Genomic DNA, 15,511 nt, shown 5'->3' with positions numbered 1-15,511 from the left:
TTGGTCGAGTTGACAGCGCACATATAACCTTATAGTTCTTAGGTTAGGTAGTCACTGACTGTAGAGTTCTGCGTGTAAGCGAACAATCACGCCTGCCGGCACGTCTTGCCGCACGAGAGATATGAAGCATCTGAAAGTTTAGACTGTTTAGATGCTACAGTGGAGCGCTTGAAAACGAATGACCTCCTCTTCTCCCACCGCCCTCTCCCCCTGTGGCGGCTGGAGGAGAGGGCTCCGGCACCGGCGCAGATGTACGGGTTAACGATTTTGTTATCTGCAGAATTAGTGAGTGAAACAAGAAATGCTACATAAATGTCATATCTGCAACAGATATAAGTCTTCAAGGGCATCATGCCTATAAAAAATGTGAACAGCTTTCTTAAAGCGCTCGGCGTATACTTAAGTTTACGATCACTGGTAATGGCTTCGGTGCTATGTTTTTTATGCGACTTATATATTTAAGATTGGTTAAAGGGTTGAATAAAGAACTTCAGCCCTTCACGAGTGGTGATCGCGCATAACTTTCAGCCTCTAATGCATTTTGATCTGAATGACAAAAATAAATAAATAAAACAAAATAAAGCAAGAAAATATCACACTGTTCCGACTTACGTTAGTGGCGCCGGCCAGAGGCAGTCTATTACTCTATCTGCTTCAATCTGCAACCATAAGAAGCAAAAAGCAAATGTTTGTAAAAGTCTTTGTTACCAGTAGGGCTGTAAAGCGAGGCACGTGGTGGTGCCTTTTTTATAAGAGTACTGCGGTGCGCGCTTGGGCTGATCGATAGGCGTATGCTTCGACATGCCACCCATCAATTTAGATGCCAGATACCTTTCCCTAATGGTCAATGACTGTAAACTACATGCCATATTTTCGTGATGGCGTGTATGCCTCCTGGGGCATTTATTGAAATCAACATTGTGGTAGTCGTTTCTTTCGTTTTGCCTATTCATTTCTTTATCTGCATGGCTAAATAACCAGATGTTCACATCAGGAGTTACGAAGGGTAGTACTTGTCACATTGGAAAAGTAGAAACATATCATAAGTCAGAGAACACCATGAAGGCAATATTAAACGCACCATAAAACGAGATAAGCACAACAAACATTCAAAGCATAAAATGTCAGAATACAGAACAAAGGAACACTATTCAAATTCCGAGGACACTACAAATAATATAAGCGCACAATCGCCCAACAGAGTTATATTGACACATTTCACTGCTTAAGAAATAAAATACAACACACTATGTAATTCTTGCCGGAGAAAAAAAAAGATTACATTCATTTTCCATCCTACTATTGGTGGAATATATGACTGGCTTCCTACATAGTTAATGTTCTTGCTGGCCAAAAAAAAAACGTATTATCCGGGATCGCAAGATACTCATGGCTCAACAAAAATTGACTTGCCGACGCCGAAATTAGATCGAAACACACAACACGTAGCAACAGAAGAACAGAAGCAGATTGCCTACGGCTTCTTTTCCTTTCAAATTTTCACAGGTGAATACCGACATGCCTATAAAATTCAACTCTGTAGCAAACAGTACTTGATGTGTGATGTTCTCTCTCTTTTTCTTTCTTAATGCGCTGATTAGAGCCCATGGCAGGTTTGGAATAGCTGTCAGTTGGACATGTTGGTAAAATTTCATGCTAGAAAAAAGGCTACTAAAACGGAGACTTAGCAAGAACACAGGACAAAGCGCATGGTAGGTTTTGTCCTTATTACCGCAACTCTTCGCATGCATTTTCAATAGCAATGTTCACCATAATGAGCAGATTACTTTGAAGCATATAAGATAATCATCCATATGATAAAATTGTCAAGTGTGAAAGTTCTATGCTAGCTCGTTGAAGTTATGTATCCTTAAGGGCCCCTCTCTGGAACAAATACAAACTATGCCATCATAAACGCAGATAAGCCCTCTTCTTCAATCTGATAGCCATGTATACATGCCTATCTCATCGCTTGCTCGTATGCACCCTACCTTTCTCCAGCTTATATCCAAGGCTTTCCCATATCAAGATCAGAAAACACATGGTATCGACCTGTATACCTTCAGCTGTCGTTCTGTGTTGGCAGCAAGCACGGTGCTTCGATGTATACCTGCCTCCAGCTCTTTGGCCACAGTTGACTGTCTAGCGCGCATTAACCGCTGGCTGGGGCTGGTAGCTGACTCAAGCCAGCGATGTATGCGACCTGGGAACAACGATGCAGGGACATGTTCTCATCCTTTCCGCCTCTTCTTCACTAGTCGAGAGTCGTGTTCCGGAGGAAGAACATTAGGGGCGGCTGTGTTGCCAGAGAAGTCGCCACAGCACGCGCAAACGCGGCCAATACAAAGGGACGTCCAGGTGCTTAGAGCGCCCAGTGTTGCAAATGGGTCGCAAGCCCCAAGGGTAGCGTTGGCCTGGCGGCCTGTGGCACAGCTGGAAGCATCCGAAGGTCCTGGCAAAGGATGAGTCGACTGCTAACAGAACACCTTGTTTATTCTAGCATCGCAAAAGAGCGGCCGGTCAGGTCGACCGAAGTGGAGAGACGGGAGACCACGTTACTCGACTGAATAAATCGAAGCTTCTCTCTTGGCGTCCGGGGGCAGCTGCTTTTATACTCTCCGAGTCGAGGGCAAGAAGGAACGGCTCGGAAGAGGCGCACGTGGCGGCGGCGCACGGACACGTTGTGACAAGAAGTGACGTATCCGCCGGGCCGGCGCCGGTGAGACCTCCTCGCTTCACAGTTGGGGAGCTCCTCTCCCCGGCTGCCGCGCTTTGACAAGCGTGGACACACACACACACGCACACACACACACACACACACACGCACACGCACACACACACACACACACACACACACACACACACACACACACACACACACACACGCACACACACACGCACACACACGCACGCACACACACACACACACACACACGCACACACACGCACGCACACACACACACACACGCGCGAAGACACGTGGCATTGAAACATGCCTGTACGCGCTTAGCAGGAGGCGTTGGGACAGCGCTGAACTGGCCAAAATGTCCGCCGCTGTGAACGAAGCCCCGGCGTCCGTTGCATCCGCGCCGGCTATACCGCACATCGGAGGCGAAACGTAACAGACCGCCCCGCCGGGAGAAGGAGATCCCGATGGTCAGGGGACTGCATCCGCTGTCCGGAGGGATGTCGCTCGATGATGGTCATAACCGAAGTCGGTCGTCCCTCTGCGTTTCTTGAGCGAAGCGCACAGAGAAGGCCTCGTTCTCACGTTCTGGTTCACACAGGACACTGCAAAGTGACTTCGGGAGAGTTGCTATTTTTTTTCTCGTTCCCAGCAAGCGTTAGAACTACGCCGAAACTCAACCGCTCAGTCAGCAAGCACGACACAACCCTCACTAAGCCATGCCAGGCTCTTTCCCCTATTATACTACTGCCTAGTTCCTTACAGTAGTCTAGCAGCACTCAGAACGCGTCCACAAATTGGAAAATTGCACTAGAAAGCACGTCATGACTTTGAAACACTAAACAAAAGCAATATGTTAAAAATCCTGCCTCAGGAAGAAAAACATCAGTAACAAACAACTTTGAGGCTGATTCCTATGTTAGGGGCCTCGACTTAAGCCATCGTCATTACCGTTGAGACTCCCCTTTTTGTAACGCACCTCAAAGGAATATTGTTGCAAAGCGAGGATACAGCGCAGGAGGCGGCCATTTTTGGAAGAGATGGTCTGCAGCCATTGGAGAGAGCAGTGATCCGTCTCAATGATAAACCTCGAGCCGGCTAGGTAGCATGACAATTTCTGAACGGCCCACACGAGACACGCACACTCTTTCTCGGTGGCGCTGTACGCCTGCTCACGACTGGTCAGCTTACGACTAGCATACAGGACGGGGTGTTCCACTTCTCCATTTTCCCGTTGGCACAGTACAACGCCCATGCCTCGCTCACTAGCATCGCACTGAACAACGAAACCTTTTGTGTAGTCTGGCGATCGTAGCCCAGGCTGGCTTGTTAGGGCGCTCTTTAGGGCGCTAAAAGCTTTTTCCCTTGTCTCGTCCCAGACGACTGTTTGGGGCTCTGGTTTTCTTAGAGCATCCGTCAGGGGAGCCGCGATATCAGAGTACCTGGGGATGTACCTCTGATAGTAGCCGGCGACACCTAAGAACGACCGAATATCGGTCTTCGTGCGCGGTTGGGGGAAGTCTCGCACAGCGGCCACCTTTATTTCAGAGGGGCGGCGACGACCCCGTCCAATCACGTGACCGAGGTAGACAACCTCGGCTTGTGCTAACTGGCACTTGGGAGCCTTGACTGTCAAGCCCGCTTCGCGCAGGCGGGTTAGCACTGCCCGCAAGTGTGCCATATGCTCAGACCAGGATGCGGAGAATATCGCTACGTCATCTAAATACGGTAAAGCGAATTCTTCCTGTCCCCGCAACACTTTGTCCATGAGGCTTGAAAAGCAGTATGGCGCGTTCTTCAAACCAAAACTCAAAACTTTAGGACGGAATGTTCCCATTGGTGAAATGAACGCCGCATACCTACTAGCCTCTTCTGTAAGTGGAACCTGCCAATAACCCCTGACAAGATCTAGGGTGGAAATAAACTGAGCGCTACTAACTTTTTCAAGGCGCTCCTCGATGTTAGGGATCGGATAAATTTGATCCTTAGTGATGGAATTAAGCCTGCGGTAGTCGACGCAAGGACGAGGTTCCTTGCCCGGTACCTCAACTAAAATCAAAGGGGAGGTTTAATCACTCTCACCCGCCTCAATAACACCGAGCTGTAGCATTTTCTTTACCTCAGCCTCCATCGCGCTGGCGGGGTGACACCCGGTACGCCTTGGATCGTACTGGCTCTGGGGAGGTAAGTTTTATTTCATGAGTAAGGACAGAAGTCCTACCAGGCCTCTCAGAGAACTGACCTTGAAACTCTTGTAAGAGCTGGTGTGGTTCGGTTTTCTGCTCAGGCGACAGCGGTGCTTTACCGATTAAGTCACTAATGACTTGATCGGTGTCTTCCCTGTTCGTCACTGAGCCTAGTCTCGGAAGCTCGACCGGAAGCTCTTCGCGAACGTTTACCATCATACACACCACTGCTTCCCGTTCTCTATAGGGTTTGAGCAGATTGCAGTGGTAAACTTGCTATGCTTTCCGTTTTCCTGGCAGACTCACCACGTAGTTAACGTCCGACAGTTTTTGAACAACCCATGCTGGGCCCTCCCACTGCACGTCGAGTTTGTTTTTTAGCGATGTGCGCAATATCATTACCTCATCGCCCACCTGAAAACGACGGGCCCTGGCTGTCCGATCATAATAAACCTCGGCCCTCTGCTGGGCCTTTGCCATTGCTTCACCTGACAACTCCTGTGCCCTTCTTAACGTTCGAGGAGCCTAAGCACGTACTCCACCACGACTGGGTCGTCGCCCCTGCCTTCCCGCGAGTCTCGAAGCATGCGAAGCGGAGACCGCAGCGAGCGACCGTACACCAGCTCAGCTGGCGAAAACCCCGTAGCCGCATGCGGCGCGGTCCTTAATGCAAACATCACCCCAGGCAGACACAGCTCCCAGTCAGTTTGTTGTTCAAAACACAATGCTCTCAACACGCGCTTCATGACAGGGTGGAGCTTCTCAACGGAATTCGACTGTGGGTGGTACACTGAGCTGTGTAACAGCTTTACCCCGCACTTTTCGAGAAAGGCTGTCGCCAAAGCGCTAGTAAACACTGTGCCCTGATCTGACTGGATTTCCGCAGGAAAGCCAACTCGCGCAAATATGGAAAGTAGTGCATTGACTATCTCAACTGAGCTGAGTTCTTTAAGTGGCATTGCTTCAGGGAACTCTGTCGCTGGGCAGATCACAGTCAAAATGTGCCTGTACCCCGTGGTTGTTACCGGCAGAGGTCCCACTGTATCAATAACGAGCCGTCTAAAAGGCTCCGTAATGATAGGTACCAACTTCAACGGCACCCTCGATTTGTCCCCTGGTTTGCCCACCCGCTGACAGTTGTCACATGTCCTCACAAAGTGTTCTGCGTCACGAAAATACCTTGGCCAATAGTACTCTTGCAAGAGACGGTCCTTAGTCTTCTTAACTCCTAGGTGTCCGGACCACGAGCCTCCATGCGACAAGCGCAACAGATCCTGACGGTAGCACTGAGGCACGATCAGCTGTTCGAACTCCACTCCCCTGCGGTCTAGATACTTCCGGTACAGGACCCCACTTCTTTCCACAAAACGAGCATTTTTCTTGGCGATACCCTCCTTGACATTGCAGCGCATGTTTTCTAGGCTGCCATCCTTTTTTTGCTCGGCTATCAAAGCCGACCGGCTGACTTTTAGCAACCTATTAAGTCCATCTGACGTAGGTGCGATGAGCAAATCTGCAGATAGCTCTTCTAACTTTCCCGTGTCGGGCATGGCATGGCATGGCAAGAACTTTATTTTAGTCCAGAGAAACTAGGGTCCGAGGGCACAAGACCCCAGGCTAAGTCGGTGGCTCCGCCCACGTAGGCACCGGTAGGCCAAAGGCTTTCCCGATGTCGTGAGCTCTCCAGACGGCCAGGAGTTGATCTTGGAGGACTTCGCTAGATATGCGCCGACTCCAGTCCTCCTCACTGTTGAGATCCGAAGCCCTTTGGTTGGGGCACAGCCAGAACATATGATCAAATAGACACAGAGTGTGTCCACAACTTTTACATTCCGCGGGAAAATCCTGGTCAATTTTGTTAAGCACAAAAGGTGTGGGATAAGATTTAGTTTGAATCATTCTTAATGTGACTGCCTGAGCTCGGTTGAGCTTCTGATGGGGGGGAGGAAAAAACCTCCTGCCGTCCCTATAGTGTGAGGTGATCTCGTGAAAAGTCGTGTCGGGCATTTCCTCTCCAGTATCTGGTGCCTTCAACGCTACAGGCTCAATTTTATTCAGTTCGGACGTGCTCTGAATATCAGCTTGCTGCGTCTCCGACCCTTTCTCATTGTTCGACAACGTCGGCCCCGCAACTACCACCTTTGCAGCGAGCTCCCGAACTCTCGATCTGGTTAAGGCCTGAACGCTAGCCTCACCAAACAAAAGCCCCTTCTCGCGCAGGAGGTGATCGGACCTGTTCGAAAATAGGTACGGGTACTGGGAGGGGGGGGGGGGGGGCAGCATAGATGACACTGCGGCCTCCGTCTCAAGTGCTCCGAAAGGTCCTTCAATAAGCACTTTTGCTACGGGCAGACACACGCTATGAGCTTCCACGGCTTGCTTGATCCATGCGCACTCGCCCGTGAACATATCGGATTCTACGTAAGAGTGGTGAACTCCATCCATTGTAGCTGCGGAATCACGAAGCACTCGGCACTCTTTCCCGTTCACGAGGAGGTCTCGCATGTAAGGCTCGAGAAGCTTCATGTTCTCGTCAGTGCTGCATAATGACAAAAACACGACTTTTGTTGTTGTTTCTGCACACTGCGCCGAAAAGTGACCCGGCTTCAGGCACGTATAGCACACGCGCGCTTGCCTCGTCTCGAACCGCTTTCTGCGTTCGGCTTCGGCTGCCGCCGTCTCCTTACGTTCGGTCGGACTGCTTTCACTCGCATCCGCACTACCTGTGTCCCCCCTTGCTCTCATGGGCGTGAACTTCGGCCTCTCAAACTTCGAGCCAAATTCACCCTTTTGACCGTCCTTAGCTCCGCGAGCCCGACGCGTCACAAACTCCTCGGCTAGCTCGGAGGCTTTAGCCACCGTACTAACGTCTGGCCTATCCAAGATCCAGTACCGCACGTTCTCAGGTAACCGACTATAAAACTGTTCCAGCCCGAAACACTGCAGAACTTTCTCGTGGTCACCAAACGCTTTCTCTTCTTTGAGCCACTCCTGCATGTTTGACATAAGCCTGTAGGCAAACTCTGTATATGACTCACTTCTGCCTTTCTCATTTTCCTGATACTTCCGACGGAACGCCTCCGCTGACAGCCTGTACTTTTTTAGCAGACTCGATTTCACTTGGTCGAAATCCTCCGCCTCCTCTCTCTTCAAGCGAGCGACCACGTCGGCCGCCTCGACGGGTAACAAAGTGAGCAAGCGCTGTGGCCACGTTTCCCGAGAGAACCCTTGCTTCTCACGTTCGCTCAAAGTTAACCAGGAACAAACCAATGTCCTCTCCAAGCTTAAACGGCCGCATCAGGTCAGTCATTTTGAACGATACTCGTTCTCCTGCACCGTGTGCCTGACTTCCATTACGAGCGCGTTCCATCTCTACCTCGAGACGCTTCATTTCCAAAGCGTGTTGACGGTCGCGCTCCTCTTTCTCTTTTATGCGAAGCATATTACTAGAGCTCAGCCCAGCTCCTCAGGCGCGGTGGTGTCGCCTTCAATACCACGTGACACCGTGACGTCACGACAGAGGAGAAACGGGGCTCCAACTCGCGCCGTCGCTCGCGGCGTCGCGGCGGTATATAAGCAGCTGCGCTTTTTCTAGGTGGCTTTGGCTCAACTCTTGCAAGATGGGCTGGGTGGGAATCGAACCAGGGTCTCCGGAGTGAGAGACGGAGACGCTACCTCTGAGCCACGAGTACGATGCTTCGAAGCGGTACAAAAGCGCCTCTAGTGAATGCGGTGTTGCCTTAGAAACGAGCTGTTTCTAAGGCTCAGGCGTGCGTCGCTTGCTTAGGCGCACATTTCGTTGCCGCGCCGAACGCTGCGTTGCTCGACGCTCACCGCGTCCAATGCGGGGCGCGTAGACGCTGCGCCGTAGCCCATTGTCTTACACCCCTTGGCGGGTCGACGGGAACGCTGTCGCGTTCCACTCTTGAAGGCGAAGCAGAGTAACGCATGAGTTGTTTCTCCGTCTAGCCGAACCAAATTTAGCCAAGCAACAGCAGTTCACCAGGCTAAACAGTGGTTCAACAACTAAAATAAAGGCTAGTATGCTTCGCATCCTGGGCTTAACCTTAGCTAAGCCACAGCCATTTTTTGCTCTTTACGTTCGCGCTCCTGTCTTTTTGCCGTCTCCCTCTCCTCGATGGTCTCAAGGCATTCCGACAGCTCGTCATCCTCAGCTTGTAAGTCAAGAATAGCCCTTAGCAGTTCTGGTTTTCTGAGTTTGTCTTAGACATCCAGACCTAACTCTTTTGCAAGCTCCAGCAAGTTCGGTTTGCGCAACGACTTCCAATCCATGGCTGCTCTGAATGCTGCTTTCTCTACTGCCTACTATTGTCTTGCCGCAAACTAACCCGGCAGCAACGACAACCACAATTACCAGCTCTGTTTCTGACACTAACAAAAGCCTGGCAAAACTCAGAAGAAGAAAGTCCCGCACTCACCAAACCTCGCAGCCAAGAATTCAGTGCAGTCGTTCCGCTGCAGGCAACCAGTCATCACACAGGGTTCGTTGCACTGCTCCCGGATTGTCGTTGTGCTGCTCAGCATACAGTCGACCGCATATCTTCGCTGCTGGCCTCCGTTGTCGCGATCCCACCGCTGGCAACCAGTTGTTGCAAATGGGTCGCAAACCCCAAGGGTAGCGTTGGCCTGGCGGCCTGGGGCACAGCTGGAAGCATCCGTAGGTCCTGGCAAAGGATGAGTCGACTGCTAACAGAACAACTTGTTTATTCTAGCATCGCAAAAAATTGGCCGGTCAGGTCGACCGAAGTGGACAAACGGGAGACCACGTTACTCGACTGAATAAATCGAAGCTTCTTTCTTGGCGTCCGGGGGCAGCTGCTTTTATACTCTCGGAGTCGTGGGCAAGAAGGAACGGCTCGGAAGAGGCGCACGTGGCGGCGGCGCACGGACACGTTGTGACAAGAAGTGACGTATCCGCCGGGCCGGCGCCGGTGAGACCTCCTCGTTTCACAGTTGGGGATCTCCTCTCCCCGGCTGCCGCGCTTTGACAAGCGTGGGCACCAACATGCACACACACACACACACACACACACACACACACACACACACACACACACACACACACACACACACACACACACACACACACACACACACACACACACACACACACGCACACGCACACGCACACGCACACACACGAAGACACGTGGCATTGAAACATGCCTGGACGCGCTTAGCAGGAGGCGTTGGGACAGCGCTGAACTGGCCAAAATGTCCGCCGCTGTGAACGAAGCCCCGGCGTCCGTTGCATCCGCGCTATACCGCACGTCGGAGGCGAAACGTAACACCAGGAATAAGGTGGTGAGAAAGCACAAACCAGCAGGGTATAACTGGGAACACACGAGACGAGTCGGCGTGATTGCACCTTTGTTTTCTCGTGCTGCATTTTGTTCATCTACATACATATATATCACGCTGGCGCCGGAGGTACAACTCAGAGAAAAGAGTACGACATGCGTTGTTTTTGTATGTATGTATGTATGTATGTATGTATGTATGTATGTATGTATGTATGTATGTATGTATGTATGTATGTATGTATGTATGTATGTATGTATGTATGTATGTATGTATGTATGTATGTATGTATGTACGTACGTACGTACGTACGTACGTATGTATGTATGTATGTATGTATGTATGTATGTATGTTTGTATGTATGTATGTATGTATGTATGTATGTATGTATGTATGTATGTATGTATGTATGTATGTATGTATGTATGTATGCATGTATGTATTAGGAAGATATGCAATAACAACTTGTCGTACAGTTTCCCCTGAAATTTTACATAGATATAAATGGCTATTTATGAAATAGCAGCGACCTGGGCCTGAGGTTGGTCCCTCTAGCCTCCTATTCTTCCATGGGATAAGCGAAAGGGGAGAGAAAGACGGTTATGTGTGTAACGACGAGTACTGAGGGCGTAAACAATCTGCCCGATGGAACTTCGACAGCAACGAGTCAAGCCATGTGCTGTGCAAACATGCAAGAAGTGCATGCAGTGTTTTGACACTTGATTTACAGTTGGGCCACGGTTCCCGCAGTACATTTTCAGTAAGCAATCAACTGCCGATTTTTGACAGACAATTAGTCCGCTTCTGCCTGCTCAGGCCCGGAAATTGACGCCCTGCACGATTGCGGTTGGGAGTGTATACATATATAGTAGCGCCCATTACATTATGCTGATGACACGAAGTGACGCGTATTTATGTTACTTTTGAGCAGATAACATGTGAAAAGATAACATGTGAAAAAAGGCAATGTAAGTTGCCGTATTGTGTTATCATTTGCTTACAGCATAATAATAGGCACCTTTTAGTTATACTAGGCAACAGGCTACAACTACGCGCTGCGAAAATCTACGTTGCAACGAAGATTTCAGGTGGCAACTTGAAATGTCTTGAATGCCATGTTTCGTTTCTGAGTTCTTTCTGACGCACAAAGCATCCACTCAGGGTACACATTAACCACATCGTAATTTTAGAAGTGTAGTCTATCTATCCGGTTGAACTGAATATTTGTATTTAGTTTCCCCACTACGTCGTGCCTCGTAATCAGATGGTGGTTTTGGCACGTAAAACCCTATAATTAACTTTACTTTATCCTATAGCGACATTTTCCCCGCCACCGAGATTTTCACTCGACCGAGTCACTTTGTTCTCAAAGTCTTACCGAGTGCTTGTGCCTGTTTTGTTATTGTTCACCTTTGCGTACGGTTCCCCAGGAAAGGAAGACAAGTCGCCTGATTCCGCTTCTCAAAGCTGGCAAGTCGCCTTTGGACATACAGTCATACCGTCTAAGCGCGCTTGCTAGTTCTCTAGAAAAAGTAATGAAATGGATGGTTCTAACGCGTCTGGAATGGCACCTAGAGCACTATGAAATTTATCCCGAGACGTTGACAGGATTCAGGTGCGGCCGTTCACCTATAGACAACGTTGTCGATTTCGTAAGGTACGTCGAATTCCATCGAGAAGGCCTGTAAACGCTTGTCTGCTGCCTTGTCTCTAGACGTTAAAGGAGCTTACGATAATGTTGCCCATGAAGCCATCCTTAAAGGGTTAGAAGCAATAGGACTTGTTGGCAAGATATATCTCTGGGTTCGTAGCTACCTACAGATTCGATCATTCTGCGTGCACAGCGAGGATGGCCCGACACCCCAGTATTGTATACAGTAGCCGCGTGGTCCCTCAGGGTGGAGTACTAATCCCAACGCTTTTTAATCTAGCCCTTATTGGACTACTCGAGGACCTGTTAAGCACCGTTCGGCTCTATCTACGCCGATAACATATGTACCTGGACCTCGGGGGTGACACAGCTTCAGCTTCACGCTCGGATTCTGAAGGCGGCCTCATCGAAATCATGCTACCATCGTAAACAAGGTCTGGAGGTGACGTGGGAAAAGTGCGCAGTGATGGCTTTTATCTGGAATCCAATATGCGCATACGTCATATCATTCAACGAACAATTTAGTGATATCGTCCAGCAGAAGTCACCGGTTCTTGGGCGTTCTGTCTCACAGAGACCTGTTCTGGCGGCTGGTTGCAAATTGTAATCTGTTCAGGTTCCTTGCAGGAAAGAACGGGGGATGTCAACACAATCTATGTTACAATTGTACAGGGTGTTGTTTGTTGGTTTCCTCCGGTACAGCCTACCTGCTGTATTCAACACCCACAAAACGAATTTGCGTACAATTTCGAGCATTCAAGCCCAAGCTCTGAGGATATGCCTTGGATTACCACGTAGTGCGTCAACGGCTGAAACTATTGCCAATGCTCAAGATCTTTCAATCAAGACGCACATCGCCGTCGAGACAATGCATGCACATGTCAGGCACACTGCCCGAACGCCTTCCCACCATCTTACCGGACTCACCGTGGAAAGACTCCGCATGTCATTTAGCACAACGGTCAGTGCATATCATGCCTTGCTTACATCGGGGTATACACTTGCGGCCAGGTCGGTGTCTCCTCCATGGTGTTTGTGCCGTACTGAAGTACACCTCAGAATTCCAGGCCTTCACAAAAATCAGATCTGCCACCGCTTGGACTAAAACAATTGAGCCTACTCCTGCTTTACCAGAAATGCAGTAGCCACGCATACATCTATACTGACGGTTCGACTTCAACGGCCAGTTCTGGTGGTGCTGTGTTTACACCGACAAGAGGAGTAACACTGCTATTCGAGAAGTCACACGTCGCGGCTTCCACGGCTGCAAAACTCATGGCTCTGTGCGGTGCACTTCAATTTATTGACGCAGAGAGTCCTGGTACGTGGGCCGTGCTTTCCGACTCGAGACCGGCTTTGCATTTACACTCACGAACAGCTAACGTATGAAATTGTATTTTTTTTTTAATTATAGGGTTTTACATGCCAAAACCACTTTCTGATTACGAGGCACGTACGAAATTGTCAGACTTCACCACGACGTCAAACAGAAAGGCCACAAAATTATTTTCCAATGGCTACCTAGCCACTGCGGGATTAGTGGAAATGATCAAACAGACAAAGCTGCCTGAGGGTGCGATCAAGAAGAACACAACGTTCCCATGCCTCTTTTCAGAACGTTCGCTGCAAGGCAGCTTCGTCAACTGGCACGCAAGCTCTCTTTAACAAAGTGGAACACCCCTAATATAAGGCACACCTGGTTGTACGAATGAACCCTTCGCTCCAACTCCGACCTCCTCCTGGGCTTCACCGACGTGAGGCATTGCTTTTATACCTGCTGTGGTTGGGAGCGGCTTTCACGAAGGCATACACTACTTTGATTGAAATGACCGACAGTGCTGCAAGCGACATCCACGGCGTCGAAGAGAACGTCGAACATTTATTGTGACATTGTCATCGATTTCAATCGGAAAGGCAAACATTATCTATCGCATTGCGACGACTGGACGATAGGCCGTTGTCCGTGCAGGAGCTACTTGAAGACCGTCCTCATCGCTCGTAGGCCCACAAAGCTGTGAAGGCACTTTTGTCTTTCTTGAGGGCGACTGGCCTATGTGAACGCCTTTTGCTTGCTCAGGTCCTCTGCGTGCGTGGGCGAGCTCACCGCGACTTTCCTCCCCCTCCCTCCCTCTCTCTATCTTATCTTTCTATTCCTTATGTCCCGTTCCCCAGAGTAGGGCAGCCAACCAGGCGCATTTCTGGTTAGCACCCTGCCTTCTCTCTTGATTTCCTCCTCCTTCTTCTCCTCCTCATCCTCTATCTTCGTGCACCACAAGTATTTGCTGTTATGGTAGGTGGTAGTGCTTGTGTTGTTACTGCGAGTGGTGTTAACTTGGCTTTCAGCGTCGGCAATCGGTCCGTCTGAGCACTGCTGTCTAAAACATGGCGTGCATAAACAATTCATGCATGAGTACGCAGTAGCGCAAGAAAAAAAAGCGAGAGGAGCTTTTGCCATCTGCGTAGTTCTTCAGGAAACGTTAATTATTGTACACATGCATTAGCAATGATAGATTGCATTGCGTACATGCCCAAACCTAAAGCTTGGTAAGGTACGTCCGCTCCATCGGATGCGCTGTCGCATTCGTAACCTCCAGGAAGTGAAAGAACTTCCCCCGCCTTCTTTCTTGTCCTCTTGCTGAACTGAGATCAACGCTTTCCGAGCACAGGGGATTAAGGGCTGCTACCTGTGGTCACATAAAGACGGATGCCTAATTTGTTTTTGTTTTTGTTTTTACCAGCTCTGACCTCTACGCGTCTCCTGGCGCCAGGCAAACGGAATCGTTTTCTGTGCCAGCCACCCTCGTTGAAGGCGGACGCGGAATTTCGCGATATCTTTTGCTGAAAAGTGATCACATAGAATGTGTAGGTTCGTTTTCTCCCAATTCCTTTTTTTCTCCCTAATAGGTTATCTGGTGCCGGCTGCTTGCGCAGTAGAATATTTTTCCTTGGGGTGTGCGGGCGAGTTTGCTTCTAGAAACTGTTGCGGTTTTCATTTGCAGTGTGAAACGACGGAAGTGATTGGAGCATAGTGGGTCTTAGAGCATCGCGGGTACTAGCCCCAGTACCACGGCTACTGGGGGTGGTGATGGTGGCTGGTTGTGGTAGTAGTTAGTGGTATTATTATTATTATTATTATTATTATTATTATTATTATTATTATTATTATTATTATTATTATTATTATTATTATTGTTATTATTATTATTATTATTCATAGTAGTAGTAGCAGTAGTAGTAGTAGTAATAATGGTTGTACAGATGTCAGAACAGACCACAATCTAAATTTATCGAGGAAGGTGCGCATCCTCTCTTGAAAGCCAAAAATATGCCCATCCTGTTCTAGCCCGAAAGACTATGTAGCCTGTAGCGTGGCCTCCGGGTGGGTTCTTTTATTTACGACGCAGTGACGCAGCGTTCATAAGGCGGCGTCCAAAGCGATCGAAAAGAACAACAAATAGCGTAATTAGTTCTTTAGGTGCTCTTCTGCTCCATCCGTTGCTCTTCATTGTTCCCTAAATGTTTTGTATCTCGAAGCGCTGGCTCTGCGTCTACGTGTACGGTTCTACGTGTTAGGAGGGCTCACTGCGCCCATACAGCAACCACAATAGTCATACTCATTGTCATATTGTGTTTGCGTCATGTTCCGTTAGTATACTCACACAGAG

At 49.2% G+C, this 15,511-nt stretch overlaps 1 long non-coding RNA gene across 3 annotated transcripts in view; it reads right to left on the bottom strand.

Annotated features, from left to right (window-relative positions):
- LOC129386205 (uncharacterized) overlaps window positions 1–15,511 on the bottom strand; it is a 345,005-nt gene that overhangs the window by 155,050 nt on the left and 174,444 nt on the right. For all 3 annotated transcript variants that reach the window (XR_011893847.1, XR_008613658.2, XR_011893848.1), the window contains exon 3: window positions 613–659. This is a non-coding gene — a long non-coding RNA (uncharacterized lncRNA). The remainder of the gene's footprint in view (window positions 1–612; window positions 660–15,511) is intronic.

The sequence above is a fragment of the Dermacentor andersoni genome, chromosome 4 (assembly GCF_023375885.2).
Source record: "Dermacentor andersoni chromosome 4, qqDerAnde1_hic_scaffold, whole genome shotgun sequence".
Taxonomy (NCBI): Eukaryota; Metazoa; Arthropoda; class Arachnida; order Ixodida; family Ixodidae; genus Dermacentor; species Dermacentor andersoni.
Note: the sequence above shows the minus strand (reverse complement) of the source record. Positions and strands in the feature narration are given on the sequence as shown.